Below are 24,155 nucleotides of genomic sequence, written 5' to 3'. Positions count from 1 at the left end.
ACTCTTGAGGGATTCTGTCGTTTGCCAGGGATACACAGATCTGCAAGTTAAATCTGGTGTGTGTTTCTGGAAAACCATTTTGCTTAAAAATTTTTGGGGGGCATGAGTTTTGAATTTTTGTGTTTGGGAAGTTTTTAGCACATACATAAATCACTAGAATTGCTTTTCAAAGGTCATTAAACCCGAGACTTGTCCAGCAAACAGGACAATTTCAGGAATGTGAAGTCATTGGAAGTCTGGAACTTTCTTTGTCTTTAAGGAATTTATGGCATTTGTCAAAATGAATGGAGAAAATGTTTTCAGTGAAAATCTGTGATGCTAATACTGAAAAGTGTGGGCATTTTCTGACAAGTTAGAAGAGACCTGTGTTGCTTGTTATTTGAAAAAGAAGTCTGCTATCTTTCTAAGATTCAGTAATTTTTAGATGTCACACTCACAGAAATCACCCACACAAATCAGATCAACATCCTGCCAAAATAGCAATCAAAATTTTAATTTATATGGGAGTCCACGTTTTAATTCCTGCCAGTGAAGTAACTCAAATTTTGTATGTGTGTGATTTTTAATTCCATTCCTAATTTGTCTTCTTAAATTATACTAATTTTAAAATTATGTTTTTAATTGGGATCACAGGTAGTTAGAAAGAGTATGCTCTTTTGAAGAGAGCTTAAAATATCAGAAAATATGCAAGATAATGAAGTAAATTCAGAATAACCTGAAACCACTGAGAAATGTCAGAATTGACATCCCTAAAACTTGCCACAAAGCACTCAATAACAACAAAGTTGATAGTGTGACCCAACTGTTTCTAGTAAATACATAATGAGAAGCAGCAAACAAAAAAGTATAGAATGTCCCCAAATGTTTATTTAAATTATGTGTTTATTTTTATGGAGATGAAATATTAACCTTACAGAATGGAAAACACTGGATACATTTTCCATAAAGCCATCACTTATGCAGGGAAATTTAAAAACTGATCATTGCAGTTTTTGGGAAAAAACTCCCTAGAATTTTACCAAATTAAAAGGAAAAAGTCTGAGGAAATTTACTAGAATGCATTGGGTTATAAAAAACAAGTAAGCCATTCAAAACAGCTTGACATTATCTTTATTTTTTTTTTAATTTATTTTTTTTTATTATTTTCCCACTGTACAGCAAGGGGGTCAGGTCATCCTTAGATGTATACATTGCAGTTACAGTTTTTTCCCCCACCCTTTCTTCTCTTGTGACATGAGTATCTAGACATAGTTCTCAATGCTATTCAGCAGGATCTCCTTATAAATCTATTCTAGGTTGTGTCTGATAAGCCCAAGCTCCCGATCCCTCCCACTCCCTCCCCCTCCCATCAGGCAACCACAAGTCTCTTCTCCAAGTCCATGATTTTCTTTTCTGAGGAGATGTTCATTTGTGCTGGATATTAGATTCCAGTTATAAGTGATATCATATGGTACTTGTCTTTGTCTTTCTGGCTCATTTCACTCAGGATGAGATTCTCTAGTTCCATCCATGTTGCTGCAAATGGCATTATGCCATTCTTTTTTATGGCTGAGTAGTATTCCATTGTGTATATATACCACATCTTCCGAATCCAATCATCTGCTTGACATTATCTTTAAGTTCAAAATGTTATCTCTTCCATTTCCTTTGGAGGTTGAGGCTCATGGGATAGAAGATAATTTAGGTAAATCTTGACTATAAACATGGCCAGATGGTGACTTTGTGAAATTAGAAAAAAAACTACTTCTTTAACAGACATTTATGAACCAATTGCTAGAAAATTGTCTCAATAAGTAGGAAAAAACGATGATATCTAGGAAATAAATTGTAGCCCCAGCGTAGAAAGCATGCATAACTATACACAGTGTCTTTGCATGTCTGAACCAGTCAGAGGTACCATAGGTGAAAATAATGTTGCCAAATTTGTTTTAAAAAGGCTGATATTAACCATACTCCTTTCCTTATATTTTCATGATAACTTGGTTGTTAGTAATTTTGATATTTGATAATCCATGATTATATATATATATATATATATATATATATATATGGAAAGGAAGACATAGAATCTAAGTATATCAGTTACTTTATAATATGCAAATAGAATTTTCCCTTTAAAAGACTGAGACTGTTGAATTGGGTTAAAAAAACAAATTCAACTCATGTATACTATTTATAGACATAAAATCAAAGTGATAAATAAAGGTTGAAAATAACGAAGTAGAAAAAGAGATACCAATCCAATACAAGCTAAAAGAAAGCAGGGGTTGCAATGTTAATGGAAGTCAATATATTTAAACTTAAAAGTACTATAGAGGATAAACATAAGCATTATATAATGGTAAAATTGATAATTTCTGAAAAAGCTCTACGTGTCATAAGCCTATTTACTCTCTCATCATTTAAAAAATATAAATCATTGGAGTTCCCGTCGTGGCTCAGTGGTTAACGAATCTGACTAGGAACCATGAGGTTGAGGTTCCATCCCTGGGCCTTGCTTAGTGGGTTAAGGATCTGGTGTTGCTGTGAGCTGTGGTGTAGGTCGCAGAGGAAGCTCGGATCCCATGTTGCTGGGGCTCTGGCGTAGGCCGGTGGCTACAGCTCCGATTAGACCCCTAGCCTGGGAACCTCCATATTCCGCAGAGCGGCCCTAGAAAAGGCAAAAAGACACACACACACACACACACACACACACACACTATATATATATATATATATTTAAATATGTATATATAAATCATCAAATACGTATGCAAAAACTATTATAAGTTAGAGAAGAACTTTTATTTTTATTTTATTTTATTTTGTCTTTTTGCCTTTTCTAGGGCTGCTCCTGCGACATATGGAGCTTCCCAGGCTAGGGGTCTCATCGGAGGGAGCTCTAGCAGCCGGCCTACGCCACAGCCACAACAACGCGGGATCCGAGCCTCCTCTGTGACCTACACCACAGCTCCCGGCAACGCCGGGTCCTTAACCCATTGAGCAAGGCCAGGAATCAAACCTGCAACCTCATGGTTCCTAGTCGGATTCGTTAATCACAGCCACGATGAGAACTCCGAAAAGAACTTTTAGATACTATAATGACAGTGATAATGTTAAGAACTGGACAGAATTAGTGAAATTATGGAAGAATTAAACTCTACCATACATCAATAAGTATTTTTAAAGGGCTTCCATCTCTCGAATAAAGAATTATCAATACCAAATAATAACAGTGAAATAGCAATAGTAAGAATAATGATGATGAAGTACTTGGCTGCACAGAAAAAAACCGTACAAATTTTTAAAAGTTAGAATCTTATGAGCCACATTTTTCTATCACTTACTGATTAGATAATTATTTATTAGAAATAAATAACATATAGATGACCCCCCCCTCCCCCAAAAAGTTTACTTCTTAGAAATGAAAAAATCCCAAAACACTCTTGAATTACCACTTGGTCAAAGGAAAATCAAATGGTAATGATTACTGTGTAGGAAAATACAGAGGAAGACTTTGGATGCTATAACCTGCTTGTCTAAAAATATACAGCCTTAAATGCCTTTAGCATTAAATAAGAAAAATGAAAAAGTAAAGCAAATGGTATGCAAATGAAGAGACTAGAAAAGTAATTTTTAAAAGCAAGAAATAAAGATAAAAGCAGAAATTAGTAAAATGGAAAATAAATGGAAGAAAAGATAAATGCAAAACCCTAAATATCTAATGGGAAAGATTTACCTGTAATGAGCGTGATTAAGGAGAACACAGTGTATAAAAAATATACAGGATATAAGTGAGAAGATAGATAACTAAATATAGGATATTAAAATAATTGTAAGAAAATAAAATATTTGAAAACTTAGATAAAATGGATGATTTGCTATCAAAAATATAAGTTGGTAGAGTTGACTCAAAAATAAAAAAACCTAGGAAGTTCCTGTTGTGGCTCAGTGGTAACAAGCCCAACTTGTATCCATGAGGATGCTGGTTTGATCCCTGGCCTTGCTCAGTGGGTTAAGCAATCTGGTGCTGCTGTGATGCCATGAGCTGTAGGTCACAGACATGGCTCAGATCCCGTGTTGCTGTGGCTGTGGTGTAGGCCAGCAGCTGTAGCTCCAATTCAACCCCTAGCCAGGGAATTTCCATATGCCACAAATGCAGTCCTAAAAAGCAAAAAAATAAAAATAATAAACTTAATAAGTAATCATCTTAGAAGAGATCATACCAGAGAGTAGATATCTCGATATGCAGACAACCAGAAACATGTGTTCACAGCTAAAATTTTATCTAAACCTTAAAGAACAGGTCATTCTAAAGCTGTTTCTAATCCAGATCATAGAAAAATGAGTAAATTGTTTGATATGATTTTATAAAATCAATATAATTTAGTACCAAACCAGGATAAATTATTTCTGAGCAAAAAGGAAACAAAAGCCATGCAAAAAGAATAAACGAATGATCAGGATCATTAATGAATATGGCTTCAAGATTCTAAATGAAATATTAGAAAATAAAACACAGCAAGTTATCAAAAATAATACATTGTAACAAAGTCAGATTTATTCAAGAAATGCCACATCCATCAATCTATCAACATAAGCCTTCAACAAATTGAAGGAGAAAAGCCATATGATCTTACTGAAAGATGTTGAAGGGCATTTGATAAAAGTCAACAGCCTACCCTAATAAAATGCTAAATAAAATAGGAAAAGAGGACTACTTAATATATTTATATAAATAAATTTATATTACATATAATAAAGGCTATCAAAATCTAACAGCAAATATCCTAAATGTGAAACTCTCAAGTCATTTCAATTAAAAAAAGGAATTAGGGATTCTCAGTTTAAAATTCTTGATTTCCCATTGGCCTATTCAAAAGTTCAAGCTTTCTGACATATGAAGTCATTCCTGTATGGCCTCTGCCTACCTCTTTAAAGTTTCATTTTCTTCACCTAACTTACATATAGGTCACGATCCATCCACATCTGCTTCTAGACTGCATTCTCCCCCGCCCCCCGCCAAGGGTGATGTTATTTCATAGCTCTTTGCTTTTGCTTAGATTGCCTTCTTTTGCCTTTGTACCTGCTATCCTTCTCTCACTTTCATCTGAGCAAGTCCTCATCTTTAAGACCCAGCTCTTACCCTCCCCTAAAAGCCTAGGCATTTCTCTAATATTGCTCTTAAGAAATGCTGTTTGAGCACAGAAATGGGGTCCTTTTTTCCTTTGTGTACCTAGTATCTAGCACTGTGCCTGACACATAGAGTGCATGTAATAAAAGTTAACTGAATTAATGTATAAAGAGATGAGCAAATCCATGAATATTATGGCTTCTGTTGCCTTGTTTCCTTTGGTTTTATTCTTCCTAGTAACAGTGATGGGATGACTTCCTGCAGAGATGCCCACTCGTGATGTTGAAAAACCTGTCTCTTTGTATATGGATGAATTCTCTTTTGTTTTATGACCCATATGCATACTTGGCAAATGATGCTGTTAATGCATTTTACTTGCCTTCTGCTTCATGAAGTGTCAATCGTGTCCATATCTGCTAAGTTATTTGCTTGTTCCTTTGTTTTTGCCATTGTGTGCTGACAGCATGGGGGTAAGTGTGGAGACAGAAGACATGTTTCAGAAGCTCTGTTAAGTGACCCAGAAGAACTCTTTACCTTGCAGATGGTGTTTCATATAAATTCTCTAGTGTCCTGCTGAGGTGTTTTTCTTGGCTAACAACTCACTGGGCATTTTGACAACCATTACTTGTAGGGTATGTGCCTTACTACCTTAACTACAATTCCCAAGGCTATCTAGGGGAAAAACCGAACCTGAACGGATTCAGAAGAGTTCAGACTCAGTTGATGAGTCTGATTCTTCAGCTTTTGGAATTTGCCACTTCTTACAGTTTTTTTGGTCTCCCATTCTAACTTCTGCCATCTGCCATGGTTAGGTAGTGCAGGTGTTCAGAATTTTCTTGTTCTCCCGTAAACATGACTCTTCCATCCCCTTTATCTGTTTGGTCATTAGTTATCAAATTGTTGATGATATGATGGACCATTCCTCAGAACATCTGCTCCAGATGCTACTTCTCTAAGAAGAACGAGAAACAGCTAATGTGCTTTGTAATTATTAGCTCAGGTTTAATTGCTTTCTTCTAATTCATTGTGCACAATTTTTAATAATTATATAATTTAGTCAATTGTCCAATTTATTTGGGCATGTAAACTATACCATATGGAAATCAACATCATATCCCTCCAATTTAAAAACTCATTTCAGGTATCACGTTCTCAAGGAAGTCTTGCCTGACTCCATTCAGAATGAGTCAGAATTTCCTCTTCTATTCATGTGCCACATTTTATTACAGTTATTTGTATCTCTTTTACTAAGTGGTGAAGTTGGTTGGATATGTTTTTTACTTTGTAAGCTCATTTGTTATCGCAGTCAGCAAGTGCTTAGAAAATTGCAGATGCTCAGTAAAGACATATAGCCTGACTTACCGGCTCTAATGGTTTGAACTCCTTATAGCCGTCCTTGTGGGTCTTAAAAATGCAGAAAATTAGTGCCAGGGAATATCCTAATAAGAAGCTTCTAGTTATACTTCTTTAGAAGCCTGATTTAGAGGCAAGGACACTGGATTTGAGGTTGGAAAATCTGGGTTTTAGTGACATGGCTGACATTTTTGATCTGTCTCTTTAGAAAAGTCAGTACATTCAGCTTTCCTATCTATAATATGGAAATACTAGTATGTCATGGCTACCTCATATGAGAGAACCAAGTAAGAGAGCATTTGATAAAATTTAAAGCAATACAGAAGAAAGCTGTTGAAGCTGAATGTGCTCATTTTGAAATATTCACAGGTCATATGATATTTTAAATTTTTTGCACTTAGTTACCATTTTAAAAAATGATGTATCGCACAAGCAGTATTCAGCATTCCAAAGGATATGGTAAGAGTGATTTTTCCTTCTATGCCTTACCAAGGCTTAAGTAATCTCTGAATATGGAAACATGGCAGGTAACAAAAAATAAGGAGCAAATAAATAATTGGAGCATCCTTCTGTAAAACTGGTTGCTGACTTTCTCTTTAGTTTTTTTCTGTGCCTAAATGGGATTCCTTATATATCTAGGAAGCATCTTACTGAATCAGGCTGTCTATATAAGACCTTTATTGAGTAATTCCTAAGGAATTTTACGTTTTTGCCTTCCTTGATATGAGGTCTCAGAATTCACTTGGCTTCAAATAGATGCATGTGGCTACTGGGAATTTGCTTCAGCTTTCCCCTCCCTCTATATTCTGTTGAGTTTGAAGGATACTTGCTGGCCTTCCATTTGTTAAGTGAGGGATTGCTGATCAAACACTATCTCTCAACAGGGCCTAGAATGACTTAGAAAATGTTAAATTTTACTTTCATTTGAAAAATCTCACAATCACTACCCTATCTTTGCTAATTCCTACAAAGTTGCCTAATTGCTATTACCACTGGTTATTTTTGGGGGTATTCAAAAAATTATAGACTTAATAATACACCTCTATTCTGAAGAATTTGGAACATAGGAGCTTTTTCAGGTGCCTGAGCTGCTTTCTTCATCACTTAGGACAGGCATATTTGCCTGTGACCTTAAATTAATTTTATGCCAACTAGCTGCACTTATCAAAGTGTTGGGAACTGATTTTTTTCTTTTATCATAAAAAAAAATTCAAGCTTTATTATAATGCTTTAAGAAATTCCGCTTCTTTTGATCTCATCCCCTTATTGCATTTTAAAAATCATAGTTACTTGGTGTTTTAGAACCGATATACCAAAAACTGAATATGTTAAAATTATTTGGAAAAGGGCAGGTAGACTGAAGGGCAGAAACAAAAATGCAGTAGGGATAAGCCCCAAAAAAGATATGTTAAAATGTTACAGGTTTCTTCACTGAACTCTCTGAGATGTGGTGGATTCAGATGTTACTTACCTTGGTCACAAGACTGCATTCTGCTGAACGTTACTTGTTACATACCTAGGCTAGCATTTATTTTTAAGGATCACTTTCTGGTTATGTTTCTTGTCTGAAAAGCTGTGCTGACTTACATTCCAGAACGATAAAATAGTTGCCTGCTGTTGTTGATGGGATATTAGCTCAGTTATTGGAATTAATAGAAGTCTGGGAATATGCTTCAGATGAAATGGGAAATTAAAGGCCCGTAACCATAACTTTTTAACAGAGGAAACCATTATAAAATTTATGTTTCCAGAAGTGTAGATTTGATATAGACTTGGGCCTAAAAATATCTGCCTTCGAATTGGACTTTTGCCTTTTACTTTTATGCAAACCAGGATCAGCCCTTTAATTTACATGTGCTTAATTTTCTCATTGATTAAGTGAAACTTATAATACCTACCTCACAGAGATGTCATTAGGTCCAGTTATTTGAAAGTTTTTTTTTTTTTTTCCCTAACAATGTAAAAGTGTTAGCATTATGGTTACTGCTTATCAAGATCAAATCCTGTCAGAAAAAACTAATCTCATCTAGGGCAGGAAGGTAGTTTTGTTTCCTGTAAATATCATTTCCTTTGACCTTGATAATATTTTCAAATTGAGCTTTGTTGTACAATATAAACCCTTATGGAAATGTGTCTGAGAACACATACAGTTCTTCAGTATGTTTCTAATACCTGGTTAGAAACATCATCTGAGAATGGTCCTTAAACGTAAATGTTGGCCCAGGGAGGTGACAAGGGATGTTCAGTAGGAAGAAGTCTTTGGTAACTCACCAAAGTAAGTTTCAACCAGTGACACACAAAAAGTTCAATGAGACTATTAAGTTGTTTAAGCATACCAATGACAATACTGTATAAACTTGGTTCTATTTGATAAAAGATAGAGTCAGAATTCAAAATGACCTTGGTAGCTTAGAAAAGAGATCAGATATAGATGCAGTAAAGTTCTGCCTAACTAGGAGCAGAGGTAGACAGACACAGGGTAAGCGGAAGGCCCAAATGTGCCTGTATTTATGGAGGGAAAGACCAGGCTGTGCATGAGGAGACAGAAAGAGAAAGTGAGGTTCTGGGTAGTTATCAGATTGCTGTGAGTCAGCAATGCGGCACTGCAGTTAGAAAGGGAGCTGAGTGCTGCAGGGCATGGCAGGAAGGTGGTGTGGAGCAAAACCTTCAGGTGCAGCTCCTCTTAGAGGGAGAACTGGGCAGGCCACATTGGACCCCTAGTTGGAGAGCCTTCTGGACTTACCAGCTCAGAATCCTGCCTCTGATTACATTTCTATAAATGTTTATTTAGGATAGCTACCCTAATTCTTTATGCAGAGGGTTAAGATGGGAGCCACAGAGGTGAATTACACATGGGAGAGTGTAGTTTTTTAAAAGGTGGATGTTATACCCCAACCATCTCAACCCTTTTATTAAAAAAATTGTTTGTGAACTGCTTAGAAATTTTCAAAATATTTTAAGGGCACCCTAGTTTTCAGCTGTCATCTCTTGTATATATAATTCTGTGTTTACTATTCATAAGGGTACTATGCACAGAGAGCATTGTACTGCCTGTCTTATTGAAGTTACCCAGACAGCCCCATTCCCTTTTGTCTGCCTGCTGAACAGCTCCTCATCCTCAGGTCTCAGCTCAAGCTGTGCTTCTGTGTGAAGCCCTTTTTGACCTTCCTAAGAAGAGTTACATCTTTTGTGCTTGCCTCTGCTGCATCCCACACATTTTCTGATTAGAGCTCATTAATCACACTGGATAGATTTAGAATGTGAGCTTCTTGAAGGTATGGATAAAATCATATCTTTGTATCCTCATCACCTAGAAGGGTACCTAGCATATGGTGTGTGCTCAATAAATATTTATTGAATGATTAAATGAATGAATGAAGGTAAGTATATAAGATTTATTGTAGATAGGTTAAAAAGAAAGAACCTCCAACTTTGTACATTCTCTAGTGTGTACCCCACAGGTACATAGTGAATTGTACTTTAAGCTGAATTTTTAAGAGTTTCCAGTGAACGATAAGGAAGAAATCTTTGCTAGTAACAACTAGGCATGGTCTTCCCTCCCTTCATCTACCAGGGAAGAGGTAGAGTAAGTCCCTTTAAAGGTTAAGATCCTTTGTTACTTCATGCTAAACTCTAGCACTTACTATCCTTTAGCTCAAACCAGTTTGCTGAGAATTATGACAGAGACAGAATCAGCCTGAAGGGCACAGTTCCACTTTCAACAACCTGCACGAGGCTTCCTCTTTTGAAATGATCCAAACATTTAACAAGTGATGAAATTTTCGTATTGTCACATACTTAGTTCACAGTGAAGATGACAATGAAGCCAACCCTTGTATTTTTGAAGGCTGCAATGCATAAATGTGTGTTTTTGATTCTATAAGTCTGTTTTCTTATGGCAAGTTTGATCGTAGGCAAACAAAAAATCTTTACCATAGCATTGTCTCCAGACATTCTGTGTCTGTCCTTTGAGCAAAGCATTTGATGCCTGTTGAGGATTTTAATGATCTGTTCCTAACTCTAAAGTTGCTGATTTCTGAGACGTGATTCCCTTCATCCACCACCATGTTTGTTTCAGAAACAAGCAGAGCAACAGAAAACCGCGTTTGCCTAATGGCATGTGTAAAAACAACAACAACAAATCTCCCTCTTTTCCTCCAGCTCGTTTTTAATATTAATCTTTCCACGAGTACATTCAACTGTCTTTAATGTTGTCAACATGTTCCTAAGCAGGCTGACTGGGGTGTTAGCAAACAGCAGCAGCAGGAAATCTCCGGCCCCTGACAGGGAAGACTGCCCTCCAAGCAGTGAGTTTAAAAAGCACGTATTAGTTATTTTTTTAAACTTTAGGCTCTCAACAAGTTTATTTATGGTGTAATTTAATTGTATGTTTAAAAATGTCATGGTTTTTACATTGCTTCATGATTTTATTAGTTCCTTTTATTAACAAATGAATTATGGATATTTTAATTCATAGCTGAATTCTTAAACGTCTAGAAGATATGATTTGTCAGCCACAGGTATCAGGACGTTGGAGAGGAATCAGTAATGGTGAGAGATGAGCTTGGGAGCCAGGCTCACTTGAATCTGAATCATGGCTCTGCAATGTGCGGGTTTCATGACTGGGCAAGTGACTTCATGAGTGCTCTGCGCCTCAGCTTCCCCATTGATGAAATAAGGTTGGCATTATTTCCTTTGTAGAGTTATTATCAAAATTAAACATTACTAACATGTAAAATTCTTGAAATAATTTTAAATACATAGTGTATTTTTGCTAATGATGGAGTTGAGGATGCAGTTTTCCAGCTGGCAGGGTTTATCCTGACAGGCATATTCCTTCCTTGACTGGAGAACTCAGATCCTTATTCATAAAAACAAGTTCCATCTCTTAGGATGGGAAAGACTGACCTGTTTTCACAGTGTTAATTTTCAAATTTCTTGAAAAGCACAAAACAACTGAATGCTTCAGTGTTTAGACTTTCTAATAACAGCATTGAGGATAGAAAGCCTAGTCTACATAAAACTAGACACTACATTTATCATTTATTTTCTGAATCTCTAAATACATGTCTTAGGCCTTTATTTTATTTAAACACTTGGGTGATACTTAAGTTGCAGGAGTGTCCGCAGCCATTTGTGTTTGGATGACTTTCTCTTAGTCTTGAATACCATGCAAATATATATTCTGATAAATAATTATATTTGAGAAAAATTTTCAAAATAGTATCTAGAGAATCTGTAGAAATAAAAAGAAGGTGTTGCTATTTTAAGGTAATTAGTATTTTAGGTTCCTCGGCAGTAAAAATAGGACTTCACCAGATGGCAGACGTCTTTTTGGTTAGTAATGCCATGCTGTATTTTGAATAAAGACATGCCAGGGGGAGGAGTTGTTGAGAACAGCTTTTTCAAATCACACCAAGGCATGCAATATGGAGCTTTGGGAAAGAGGAGGAAAGGAGTAAACAAGGAAGGTATTTTTATTACATAGGTATCCGAACACTGTTTTCTTGAGAAAATGTAACTTTCTCACAGGAAATTAGATACATGAGGGCAGTGTAATTTTGTGCCAGGTATATATGTTGGAGCAATATGAAGACACTAACTTTCTAGACATCTCAGAGCAGGGGTCTTCAAGGTGGTTAAGAGACTACCTATTTGAGGAGCCTTCCAGGGACAGAATGGAGAGACGGGACAGACAGGATGGCAGGTCTGCCCTGCTCTGAACTCTGTGTTCTCCTTGTATCACTCAGGAATCGATGTGAGATTCTTTAAGCTCCCTGGGAAAGGCACTGGGGAAACAAAGTATCCCCCAGATAGCTTAGAGCCTGGTGGAAACAGTAGAATTTAGCTTCCATTTACAGGCAGGAACTAAGGCTAGGGCAAGGCCAAGATCTCATAACTATGGCAGCTAGTGGCAGTTATACCTGCATGCAAAATTTTCTCAATCTGATATTCTCAATCCTTTCCAGGTTGCCTTGCAGGGACACTGAGGAACCAAATGACTGAACCATGAAAGGGTCCCAGATATAGTAATATCTGACATTTATTGAACACCTACTGTGTGCTAGAATCCTTACATGTGTGTCTGCTCCCTTGTCAAGGCCTCAAGATAGGTATTATCTCCTTTCCATTGGAATTACAGGGAATCGAGGTTCAGAGTGGTTGAGTAACTAGCTCATAGTTGCATTGACCTATCATTTAAATTCATTTCTTCCTAGAGCCAGAGCCCATGCTCTTCCCATGATATGACATGGTTCTTAGAGCATACCTGTTATATTCTGGCCTGTTCTTATATTCTTTACCATCAAAGTGAGGATGAGAGTAAATATGCATAGTTAAAAGATAACATATGTATCCAGATATCAATATGGCCCCAAAATAAGACATGTATGTGGATATCTTTTCCTGTCCTATTTTGTTGTAATGAATCAGGGTAGTATGTGGAAAGGACACTAGTTGGGAAGTTAGGCCATGTAGATTTTAGTCTGAGTTGTATCACCATAAAGCTGTGGGTTTGGATAAATCATTTAACACCTGCTATGCTCTAGTTACTTCAAATAAAAAAAGAGGAGGAGACTTAATTACTTGTATCTCTAAATTTTCACCCAGGTCTGATACTCAGTGATTTTTTAAAAAGATCTCAAAACCTTTCATTAACATAAACTTCCCTATTCTCCTGTGAAAATATTAGGGTACACAAACAGCAAGTAACCTATTTCGGATCCATTTTGAGCACAAATAGACTATTGCCCTCCTGATCGAGTCCTAATGATGCTATGAATAGATGCAGAAGCACACTTTCCAAATAATTACCAATATTTGTGAAGATAATTAACTTATACAGGCATTTGGAGCATAATACAATGCTTGGAAATATCATCTGATGCCAGAAATGTTTACTAAAGATTTATTTATTTCCCCAGTCAGCTGAGGCATGAAAGCAAAAGAGAAGATACTTTCATGGTTTTATTGTCTCTGTGGGTATATTCTTGGAAATCTCTCTAGCTTTATTATTTGCTTTTATAGACTGATTAATTCTGTTGAGAAAATTAAGTAAGCAACTGCTAGTAAAAGAATTAAAAACTAAAATGCCCATGTTAACATATGTTATCATGAGGAGACTGTTAGTAGCTGCTGATTTGGAATACCTCCTTTTATTTTATTTTATTTTATTTAGTAGAATATAGTTGATTTACAGTGTTGTGTCAATTTTTGCTGTACAGCATGGTGATTCACCATGATAGTATTTTTCTCATACTATCTTTCATCATGTTCTCCCCTAAGAAGTTGGATATAATTCTATGTACTCTACAGTAGGACCTCATTGCTTATCCATTCTAAATGTAATAGTTTGCATCTACTAACCCCAAACACCTAGTCCATCCCACGCCCTTCCTTCGCCCCCTTGGCAACCACAAGTCTGCTCTCCATGTCTGTGATCTGTTTCTCTTCGGTAGATAGGATCATTTGTGCCATATTTTAGATTCCACATATAACCTTCTAAGTGCAGACTCTGTATATATCATGACCATTCTTCACAGTAACCTTTCAAGGTAGGCATTGTCATCTTTTTTTTTAATTAGCTTTAATGACGTATAATTCACTTTGTCATCTTGTTATCAGCAAGGATCAAAAATCTTACAGAATGTTCGTAATATACTCAAAGGAACCTCTTGCTCTTAGAACCACCAACATTTATAGGTCATATTGTTCAACCCTCAATTTTACAAATTAGACAATGGCACCCAGGGAAAAGAAGAAACTTATTCAAAGTCACCAGCTCATCTAAGGTTGACTTGAAGCAGAATCCAGTCATATTTAATTTGAAATCATTGTGGTCACTACTTCTTTTATCCACTTTAACCTTTGATCTGCTTGGGTGACAATAAGGTAAACTCGGACCTTTGGAGCTGTGGTAATACTTACCAAACTCTGTCACTGCCATGTAATAGACTTGCAAGTGGTGTCATGAATAAAACCTTTGAAGAAACTGTCTTGTTATGGAGGAAAAAATGGTTTCATTACATTTAATCTATTTTATTTTGTTTTATTTTTGGTCTTTTTTTTTTTTTCTTTTTAGGGCCTCACCCACAGGATGTGGAGGGTCTCAGGCTAGGGGTCCACTTGGAGCTGTAGCTGCCGGCCTACACCAGAGCCACAACAATGCAGGATCCGAGCCATGTCTGCAACCTACACCACAGCTCATGGCAACACTGGATTCTTAACCCACTGAGTGAGGCCAGGGATCGAATCCACGTCTTCATGGATGCTAGTCGGGCTAACACCTGAGCCACGACGAGAACTCCAATCTATATATTTTAGAACAAAGAAAATATCATTCACTATTGACTCTAGCAGAGGCAGGTTGGTAGGAAGTTCATAATTTGAATATATTAAACAATTTGGAACACAGTGGTTTCTCTCTAAAGATAGCAGAATTTCTCACATGAAACATTTTTCTCTTTTTGTTATGAATACTCAGTACAATCAGCAATTTCATGTTACCTAATTAACCCATCCTTTTGATATTTTAGGAAAATATTGTTATTAGGCATCTGCTTATCCTCCCACATTCTTGCTTCTGCCTCTCTCCTTTTCCTATAGCCTCTGTTTTTATTTTGCTTGTTTTCTTAAAAAAATATACACACAAATATCTTCCATTATGTAAATTAAAATAATTTGAATTTTTTTCCTAACATCTTAATGTAAAAATCTTCATGAAACCTTTAAGATGGTTTTTTACTCTTTAATTTAGGGCACACCACACTGTTGTTTAATAGTTTCAGTTTAATTAAAATAGTATTGTCACAGATTTGTTTTTCTGTCATTAGACACAGAGATAGAGAGTAGGATATGTGCCCATTTGGACAAAACAAAGTGCCATGAGCTGGGTGGCTTAAACAATAGAAATATATTGTCTCACAGTCCTGGAGGCTGCAAGTCCAAGATCCAAGTGCAGCAGGGGTTGGTTCCTTCTGAGGGCCATGGGGACAGTCTCTTCCAGGCCTCTCTCCCAGCTGTGCTGGTTTGCTGGCAATCATTGGCTTTCCTTGGCTCATGACAGCATCACCCCAATTTCTTCCTTCATCTTCACACCACATTCTCCCTGTGTGCATGTCTGTGTCCAGGTTTCCCCTTTTATAAGTCCACTAGTCATACTGACTTAAAGCCTGTCTTACTTCAGTATGACCCCATCTTAACCAGTTATATCTGTAATGACTCAATTTATAAATAAGGCTTCATTCTTAAGTACTAGGGGTTAGGATGTAAACATATAAATTTTGCAGGGGGCTGGGCATATTTCAACCCACAAAGGTGTGAACTGACTCTTGGCACTTGCCATCAGCCTCTACATGGAGTAGAACATGAGCCACTGCAGATGCTGACCTGCAGCACCCCTTGAATGGAGCTCAGAGTAGAGACCAGGAGTGAGGCACTCTGTGCTCTGGGAAAACTGAAAGAACAGGTCTTCAGGTAGATATTTTTAGGAGAAGATTTTATGAGCCCAATTCTTGCATCTTCTTATGTCCAAAAAAAACCCCACTAAAATCCTTCAGTGATGATTGATGTCTGTGACTAGTATCAACCTTCCTGAGACCAGCAGCAAACTTCTGTAAAATGTGTACATGGCTGCATGTACTTCCCTCTTCACCTTTATGACTTATGTCTTGATATTTCTCCTTTCCTCCTTAGGGCAGTTTTCAGAGTATTTCAGTTGCAAGGAGCAGTGTAAGGCAGAGGAAGAGGTTAACTGCAGTGCAAGCCCTACAAAGTGTCAGAACATCAGACAACTAGCTTTGGAACAAATATTGCCCATCAGAGTGTCCTTCTGAGAGGCCTTTGTACCCTGCCTCTCTCGGTTGTTAGGTGTGGGCTGCCTGGGAAGGACTTGGTGTGAGGGAGGCATCTCTCTGAGTGAAGGCAGACCCTGAAGGAGCTGACAGCTGAAGGCTGGCTATACACAGCACCTCATCTGGACAGCAAGTCCTTCCAATGCAGGTGTCCCCAGGTGGTACATCTACATGTCTACCACAAATATTACTGACCTCTAGGAAGTTTAAAGAAAAACCTTACTCTCAAAAGTATTAATATTATATAAACATCTCTTTCCTTCTAAATGCCTGAAATGTTCTTTATTGCCTGTTGCTTAGTGCCTCAAGAGCACTCTGCATTGGACTCAAATCTGCTTCAGTCTCTGTCTTCTCTTCAACAGAATCCTCTGGTCTAGCCAAGCTAATTTTTCTCTGCATAGGACACAACCTTGCCTCCATTGCTTTACTCAAGTGAAACTCGTTCCTTAATATCCTTTACCTGTTGAGGAGTAATAATGAGATTAAAAAGGCAGATTTCAGTCCAATTGGAAAAGCCTTGAAGCCCAGACTCAAGTTTGTAGTGAAGTCCAAGAGTTGACAAAATATAGCTGGAAAATACAATCCAGCCCACTCTGTTACTGTAAATAAAGTTTTATTGGAACACAACCATGTCCTTTGCTTACATACTATGTTATTATTATGCTTCATTTATGTTTAATGTCAGAGTTATGTGGTTACAACAGAGACTGTGTGACCCACAAAGCCTAAACTATTTACTGTCTGACCCTTTATAGAAAAATTTTGTTGACCTTCTAATCCAGTGCTCACTTTGTAGTAGAAAAGTATGACCTTCTCATGAACATCTCTGGACAGTTTCTGCCCTAAAGGATCTCTCCAGCCTCCCAATTCATAAAGGCACATGGCAATTTTCCTGTTTTGGTATTTATGCTTCTGAGGTCTATGCCCCTGTGATATTGTGATTTATAATAAGAAATATATATTTGGTCTTTGTTTCTGGCACACAGCTCCTAAAACCTGTGTAATTTCTTGGGGGATAAAGGTAGCTTTTGTTATGTTAATAAGGAGATTTTTGGTCACCTGGGAATGGGGGCTGGTTGCCAAGGGAACTAGGTGACTAGAAGGTTGGAACTTTCAGCATCTCTGACTCTGGGAAAGGTAAAGGAGGGGTGGGGGGTAGAGGAGTTCAGTGACCAATGATTGAATCAGTCTTGCCTATGTAATGAAGCCTCCCAAAAAGAACAGGGTTCAGAAGCTTTCCCAGTTGGTGAACACAGGGAGGTTTGGGGAGAGTGTTGAGCCCAGATAGCATGGAAGCTTGGCACCCCTTTTCACATACTTTGCACTATGTATTTCTTCCATTTGGCTGTTCCTAAGTTATATAATTTTATAATAAACCAGGGATCTAGTTAAGTAAAAAAAGTTTCACTGGGTTCTGTGAGCTGCTCTAGTAACCTAAGCAAATATAAGAAGGCAGTTCTTGGAACCTTCAATCTATATAGGCAATGGTTCAGAAGCACAGACAATAACTGACATTCATTGTGTATTGATAGTTTTTGCTGTCTCTGGGTAGACAGTGTCGGAATAGAGTTGAATTGTACAAAACTCAGTGGGTGTCCAAGAATTGCTTGGTGGGTGTGTGGGAAAAACCCACACACTGGAACTGGTGTCAGAACTGTAGTGCCATAGCGCCAACCAGATTGCAAGCTTTGGGTGAGCAGAGACTGTGGCTTTATTCTATTTTATTTAAAAACATTTTTACTATAGTTGATTTACAATGTCAAGTCAATTTTTGCTATACAGAAAAGTGACCCAACCCAACATTCTTTTTTTCACATTATCCTCCATCATGTTCTATCACAAGTGATTAGATAGAGTTCCCTGTGCTATACAGCAGGATCTCATTACTTATCCATTCCAAATGCGTTAGTTTGCATTTACTAACTCCAAACTCCCAGTCCCTCCCACTTAGCAACCGCAAGTCTATTCTCCGTGGTGCTTAGTATGGAGCTTCTGTTGGTTACATGAGGATTAGCATCACTTGCTGGAAAAGCAGTTTGTCAGAGTGTGGAAAAATAGTCTTTGAAGTCCAGTAGATCCGGGTCCCCCATCTTATGTGTTTCACCTTGGAAAAAAGATACATAATCTCTCTCAGCATCAGACTTCTGCTTGGCCCTGCTATAGTTGTCACAATGTTTAGGCTACAAGAGCCTGGCAGTGGTATTTGACTTAGAAGACAGTCTTTTGTTCCAGGCTAACGCCAAGGAGATACACAACAGTCTTCATACTAAAGCAGAACTGAGCAGAGGGCACTATGTGGAGAATGTTACTAGAGTGATGCATCCACCTCACTGGGCCCCTAACAAGAATGAGGAGGAGGGAGAGCTTGCTGAGATTTTTTAGTGGGGGTGTTAATGGCACTGGAAGTGATAGTCCTCTGTAGTGAGGGAGCATCCCTGTCTTTGCAAGATGTTTGGCTTCCTCATCCCCCTCCCACCACTTTTTCAGCCCAATAGCCTGTACACTTTTCCAAATGGCCCCTGTGGGTTAGGATCACCTTGGCTGAAAACCGCTGGATATACTTTCAAAAAATACTTGGGGTTCTGACTGTATTTTAGGGAATGCTAAGGAGAGTTGAGTTGGTATTAAGGAGACTTCCAGCAGAATAGCTCTACTATTTGTTTTACATCACTGAGATTTTCTTTGAAAAGATCCCTAAAGCTAAAATTTCTGAAAATAGAAATGCAGTTGTATAGCTGAAATCAAACATCACCAGACTGCAAAGACTGAACTCTGAACAATGTTAGATCAAGGCTGAGAAAGGGTCTGGTTCAACTCAAGAGCAGGATAAGAAGAGAATGAAGGCATCTCACCCTATTAAGACCAATGCAGACCCTCCCCTGTCTTCTAGAAATGAATATAAACACTGGCATCCTATTGCAGTCATAATGATGATAAGAATGTCCCTTCACTTAGCACCTGTTGGAGCTATACATTACATATATATTATTTCCATACTTACAACAATTTAGCATGGTGGGTATTATAGACGCAGCAGTCTATGGGAAGTATAGCAATGTTCCCTACACTCACACAGCTAATGACTAAACCTAGATTTAAACCCATAATTTACTGTAAAAGTTGTATACTTTCTACTCTACCAAGCTATGATATGTTATTTGTAATTTGTTCTTCACCTAACATTTCAAATTAACAAATACTTGGTTTGGGCATATAGCTATGTGTGCTATGCTTATGCTTATGCTTAAATAGTAAAAGATTCTATGTGACACATTGTATATGAGGATTTTTTTCCCTCTCCAGTCAATCTACTTTTTGTCCTTCTAAAGACTCTCTTAAGTAGGTAAGCAAGGTTCTTGCGCTGGGGTAACCCATCAACGTGTGCCCTGTCCCAGTGCCCAGTTTGGACATGCCAAGCATAGAGCACCTCCTCTAGCAGGGCATTCAAAGGGACTCTCTTACTGTGTTTCTTATTATTCGGGGTTGGTACATGGTTGCATGGATCAAAGGTCTCCACGGGGGCCAGTTTTTCTTTCTAGTAAGTTTTAGGAAGGTTTGGAAGAAAAATGAAATACTGAAAACTGGGAACTTAATGATTTTCTTAGAATAAATGTGTGCCATTTAGAAAAGCTCTGAGTCGGGCTTGTAGGTGATTAAGTATATCACATTGTTCAATAAATTGGACAAGTCAATTGCTTCTCATCAGTGGGATATGGGAGTCTATCTTGCAAAATCAGCTAATGTACCTAATCATGCACAGAGGCTAGTTATGAGACCTTTATGTGTTCTTCTATAATAAGCTGTTTTTATGAAGCTCAGATACAGGGTTTTCCCCTCTTCTTCTCATACCACTTTCATATGTTTCGTCTTTGACAACACAGCAGAGGCATGCAATATTTCCCACTTACTTTCTGGCTTAACACATAGATCAGTTGACTGGGAAAATGCCATAAGATGTTTTCCTATATTTACTTAGATTGCTTATATAAATTGTTCTATCATTTCAGGATAAGAAATTCTATGAGTACCTGTAGTTTATATGTTTTTCTTACGGTTTGTGGTGTTTTGGGATCTCATTGTCTTCTTTTTGAAATAAAGAATGTTACAATGATTTTGGGCCAACTGACTCTTGACAATACCATTTTGCCTAAAACTTCAGATGTTTTACATTTCTTCCCCCATTTTTTTTCACTAATTTCTGTCCCTTTTCATATGGTCACAGTAAAAAGTAGTCTGATAAAATGAAATTAAATCATAATGTGAATGAATATATTAGAGGGAGAAAAACATTGCACTTGCAGCTTAGAAAGCTGGATAGTCTTTGCTTTTAATTTCTTTATATGACTTCTGGGTTGGCTGAGTGGCATTAGGCAGACCATTGCTAGTCTTGACTGAGGTTTTCTCCCCTGAGTGTGTTGGGACAGGTGTAGCAGCTCTTGCCAAGTACATCCCGCCTCCCTTGTCCTGCCTCTGTGCTGGATGGTATAGCTCCTGCATGGATCTAGGGCCCACAGAACCAGTTTCTAGTTTATTTCCATGTCATTAATTAAATGGAGGTTAAAAACAAGTTGTCATCTCTTATCAAAGGGCTGGTTGGCTCTTTCCAGCTTGCTTTCATAGGTTGTAATGTGAGGTCTTTCTAGAAATTTTCACATATGCTAAAAACTATGGCAGGGCACAATACTTAAAGAAAAACAGTAACTTGCTACAGTAAATATTGGCAGAGTAGGAGAGAAGATTTGGGTGAAGACAAATGAATAGTTTAGGCTTTCTTGATGTCATTTAAATCAAATGCTTTAAACATCAGCCTATACGATCTCCCTTTCAAATTTCATTCCATTTAGACATTTAAAAACAAATTTCAGTTGTTAACTTACAGTTAAAATTTTTCCTATTACTTTAAAGACAGTGAATCAAAATTCTGATAAATATCTTGAGAATCTCATTAGAAATAATTATATCCCACCCTACTTTTTTGGGTAGTAGTGAGTAGTAGAATAATTTCTAAAATATTTAGTGCCAGTAAAGTAGATGTGCTTTTATATTTTAATTTTGACTTTTTGGCTAATGTTCTGATGCTGTTGAAATGAATTATTTATATTATCATTTAAGTGCTTTTATTGAATGAGAGAGAGAGAGATTTCTATGCTGGGCATGTTAATGTCTCCAATATTAAACAATAAATAACAAAATAGAGCTAATGTTTTGTGGTACTTTATGAAAGACAAATGATGTCTAATAAGTTTGTTTTATTTGATTACCTTTTCATTTGTTTAATCAGTCAGGAGCCCATCACACTTTACAATAACTGCATTTTAGAATGGAAGTAAATTATGGGTAGAATGGCTAAGCTAATGGCCCAAAGTCACACACATCTCTGGAATATCTTGGAGCAAGAATTTGAAACTAAGTTTTTTGACCCTCTGTTCTGAGCTCTTTTGCCTGCATTCTGCTCCTTTTTCAAAAATCATGTTTTAGGTTAAATTACTCAGAACATATTTAAAAATGAATAAGAAATAATGGGTTCTAATGGGGAAAATTGAAAAATGTTTATTTAAAAATACAAAATTTTGGACAAATATAAGTAATGTTTATTAATATGATTGGGTTTCTTGATTTATGAAGAGCCACTACTGGCCTCAAACTCTCAACTGATAAGATTTTCATAGATGACGTGCTCTTTGTATTTACTGTTAAGAAGGTAAACAGGCTGGGAGATATAAACAAAAGCCCTCCTGCTCCTCATTCTCTGTCTCTGTCTCTGTCTCTGTCTCTGTCTCTCTCTCTCTCTCTCTCTCCCTTTCACACACACACACATTCCTCTTTTTCTCCCAGATCCTAATCCCTGTTCTCTGTTGGGGGAAGTATATTAGAGTTTATCACAAGAAACACACATTCTCAGGTTGCCATCCATGTTGTATACACTGATAGATTTGTTTATTTTTCCTTTTAAATGGAATGGTGGCCTTTTGCAAATTACAGTTGGGGTCAAAGAAAGCACCTGTTCTTTTTCGATATGCTGCTTTGTTTTTCTTAAACTTTGACTCCCCTGTAAACTCAACAAATGACTCATGTAACATTATAATAATAATACCTCAGACAGGTTCACTCCTCATGGTCTTACCAAGATCCTTAATGCCAAGGGCCTGTGAATTTTCCTAAGTCCTCATTGGGATTGGCCATATTTGTTGACTTGACTAGAACTCATAAGGTACATAAAGAGGGGCAAAAAGTGCAAAAAAGGAAGTACAACAATGAAAATATTTCAAGCTTTGGAACTGGACAGACCTGGGGATTTACTTCTGGTTCTGTCATTTACTAGCTTATCTTATTCAAATGTTTTTTGATACTCACCTTTCCCATAATGGAAATAGAGATAATATTCTTACTGAATAGCACTTAGCAAAGTTCCTGGTGCATAACAGGTGCTCAAAAATTACTGTGATTATGATTATGTTATTGTTATTATTGCTATTGTTATTTTATTATTATTTGTTTGTTGTTAGCAAAAATCCCAAATATGGAAAAGTCATAGAACTTAGTTATTTCTGGGCTGAGTTGAGAATGAAACATTTCCTGTAAGGGAGAGAGTCTGTAAGTTCTACTCTTATTTCATAAGGTCGAAGAGAATCTTGAATCAGTATATGAAGTGAAATTTGATTTAGAATATTACATGGATTGACTTTATACTGACCCATAGGATTAATCTGCTTAAATGACACTCCCCCAGAAGCTGGTTAGTACAAGCAGCACAGCAGAATCCATTAACTCCTCTTTTAATCTAATTTTAATGTAAAAGTCAATGAGCACATAACACTTACTGTATGGAATTTTGCTGTATATCCTACCTGACTGAAGTGAATTGCTTATGTGACAGAGGTAGCTTGAGGTCAGTGAAATTCCGTTTTGTGGTTTACCTTTATAGAGTAATATACAATGCTATGGAAAACACTTAAACCTGTCCCACTGCATCAGATGGTCCCTTCCTAACCAATATTCAGACTCTTTAGTCACTCTTTCTTTCTTCTTCTTCTTTTTTTTTTTTTGCTTATTGACTGTTAAATTTTATTTATCTTTCCAACACAAGACATAGGGAGCTGGGATAGTTCCTTCTCCCTCCCAAAATTTTCCTATTTGGTTTCTTTTAAAAAATATTGTATGTAACTTTTACTTTTGAAAATTAAATCTTTGATCTTTGGGAAGTAGTAGTTCAAAATTAAAAAAAAAATTGGATATGTTATGAACTAATTCTCCAGTTCAAATATAAGCATATCTGGGTTTTTTCCTCAGCTTTTTCTCTCCCTGTGTATCTATTTGTGTTCATTTTTATGATCAACTATACCTTAATTCATTTAATAAATATGTTCCCAAACAATCTTGTTTTGAGTCTCTACAGCAGTAATAATGATACTAGGTAATGAGTGTGGAATGGTTACCTCTCACTTTGCTAGCACTGGAGGAAAAAAAGAAAACTTGGATACAGGCTCTGCCTTTGTGTTGCTTACTATCTAGTAGGAAAAGACAAACATAAATAACTGAGTAGTAAAGTGTTACAAATACTCTGATGACACTGACTACAGACCAGGGAGAGGGTGAGCGTTGGAGTAGTTAATCCCAAATTCTTTATACGGTAATCCCTTTGTGCTCTTTTACCAAACTAATGCTTCAGCAGCATCCTTCACCATTTTCCCTACCCCACTTCTGCTCCCCACAAAAACTCCATAGTATATTCAATTGTATTCATTGCCACTCTGTATTAAATTGCACTTTCCGGTATGCCCATGTACAGTTGCATTATTTTAATTTTAGAATGACCTGAGAGTATCTCTAACTTGTAG

At 37.0% G+C, this 24,155-nt stretch overlaps 1 protein-coding gene across 11 annotated transcripts in view; it reads left to right on the top strand.

The window, feature by feature from the left end:
- The window catches only part of LOC106505750 (uncharacterized), a 742,696-nt gene that overhangs the window by 316,785 nt on the left and 401,756 nt on the right, over positions 1-24,155 (top strand). Inside the window, exons 1-2 of one of the 11 annotated variants that reach the window (XR_014824354.1) lie at positions 9,594-9,741; positions 10,987-11,145. The exons of the other annotated variants lie outside the window; for them this stretch is intronic. The gene's annotated coding sequence lies outside the window, so the exon portion shown is untranslated. Of the gene's footprint in view, positions 1-9,593; positions 9,742-10,986; positions 11,146-24,155 lie in introns of those variants that run through there. 11 annotated transcript variants of the gene reach the window in all.

The sequence above is a fragment of the Sus scrofa genome, chromosome 13, assembly GCF_054392235.1.
Source record: "Sus scrofa isolate SSC_HxYL_T2T_F1_AM1 chromosome 13, Sscrofa_HxYL_maternal_Yorkshire_Landrace_v2.0, whole genome shotgun sequence".
In the NCBI taxonomy this organism is placed as follows: domain Eukaryota; kingdom Metazoa; phylum Chordata; class Mammalia; order Artiodactyla; family Suidae; genus Sus; species Sus scrofa.
Note: the sequence above shows the minus strand (reverse complement) of the source record. Positions and strands in the feature narration are given on the sequence as shown.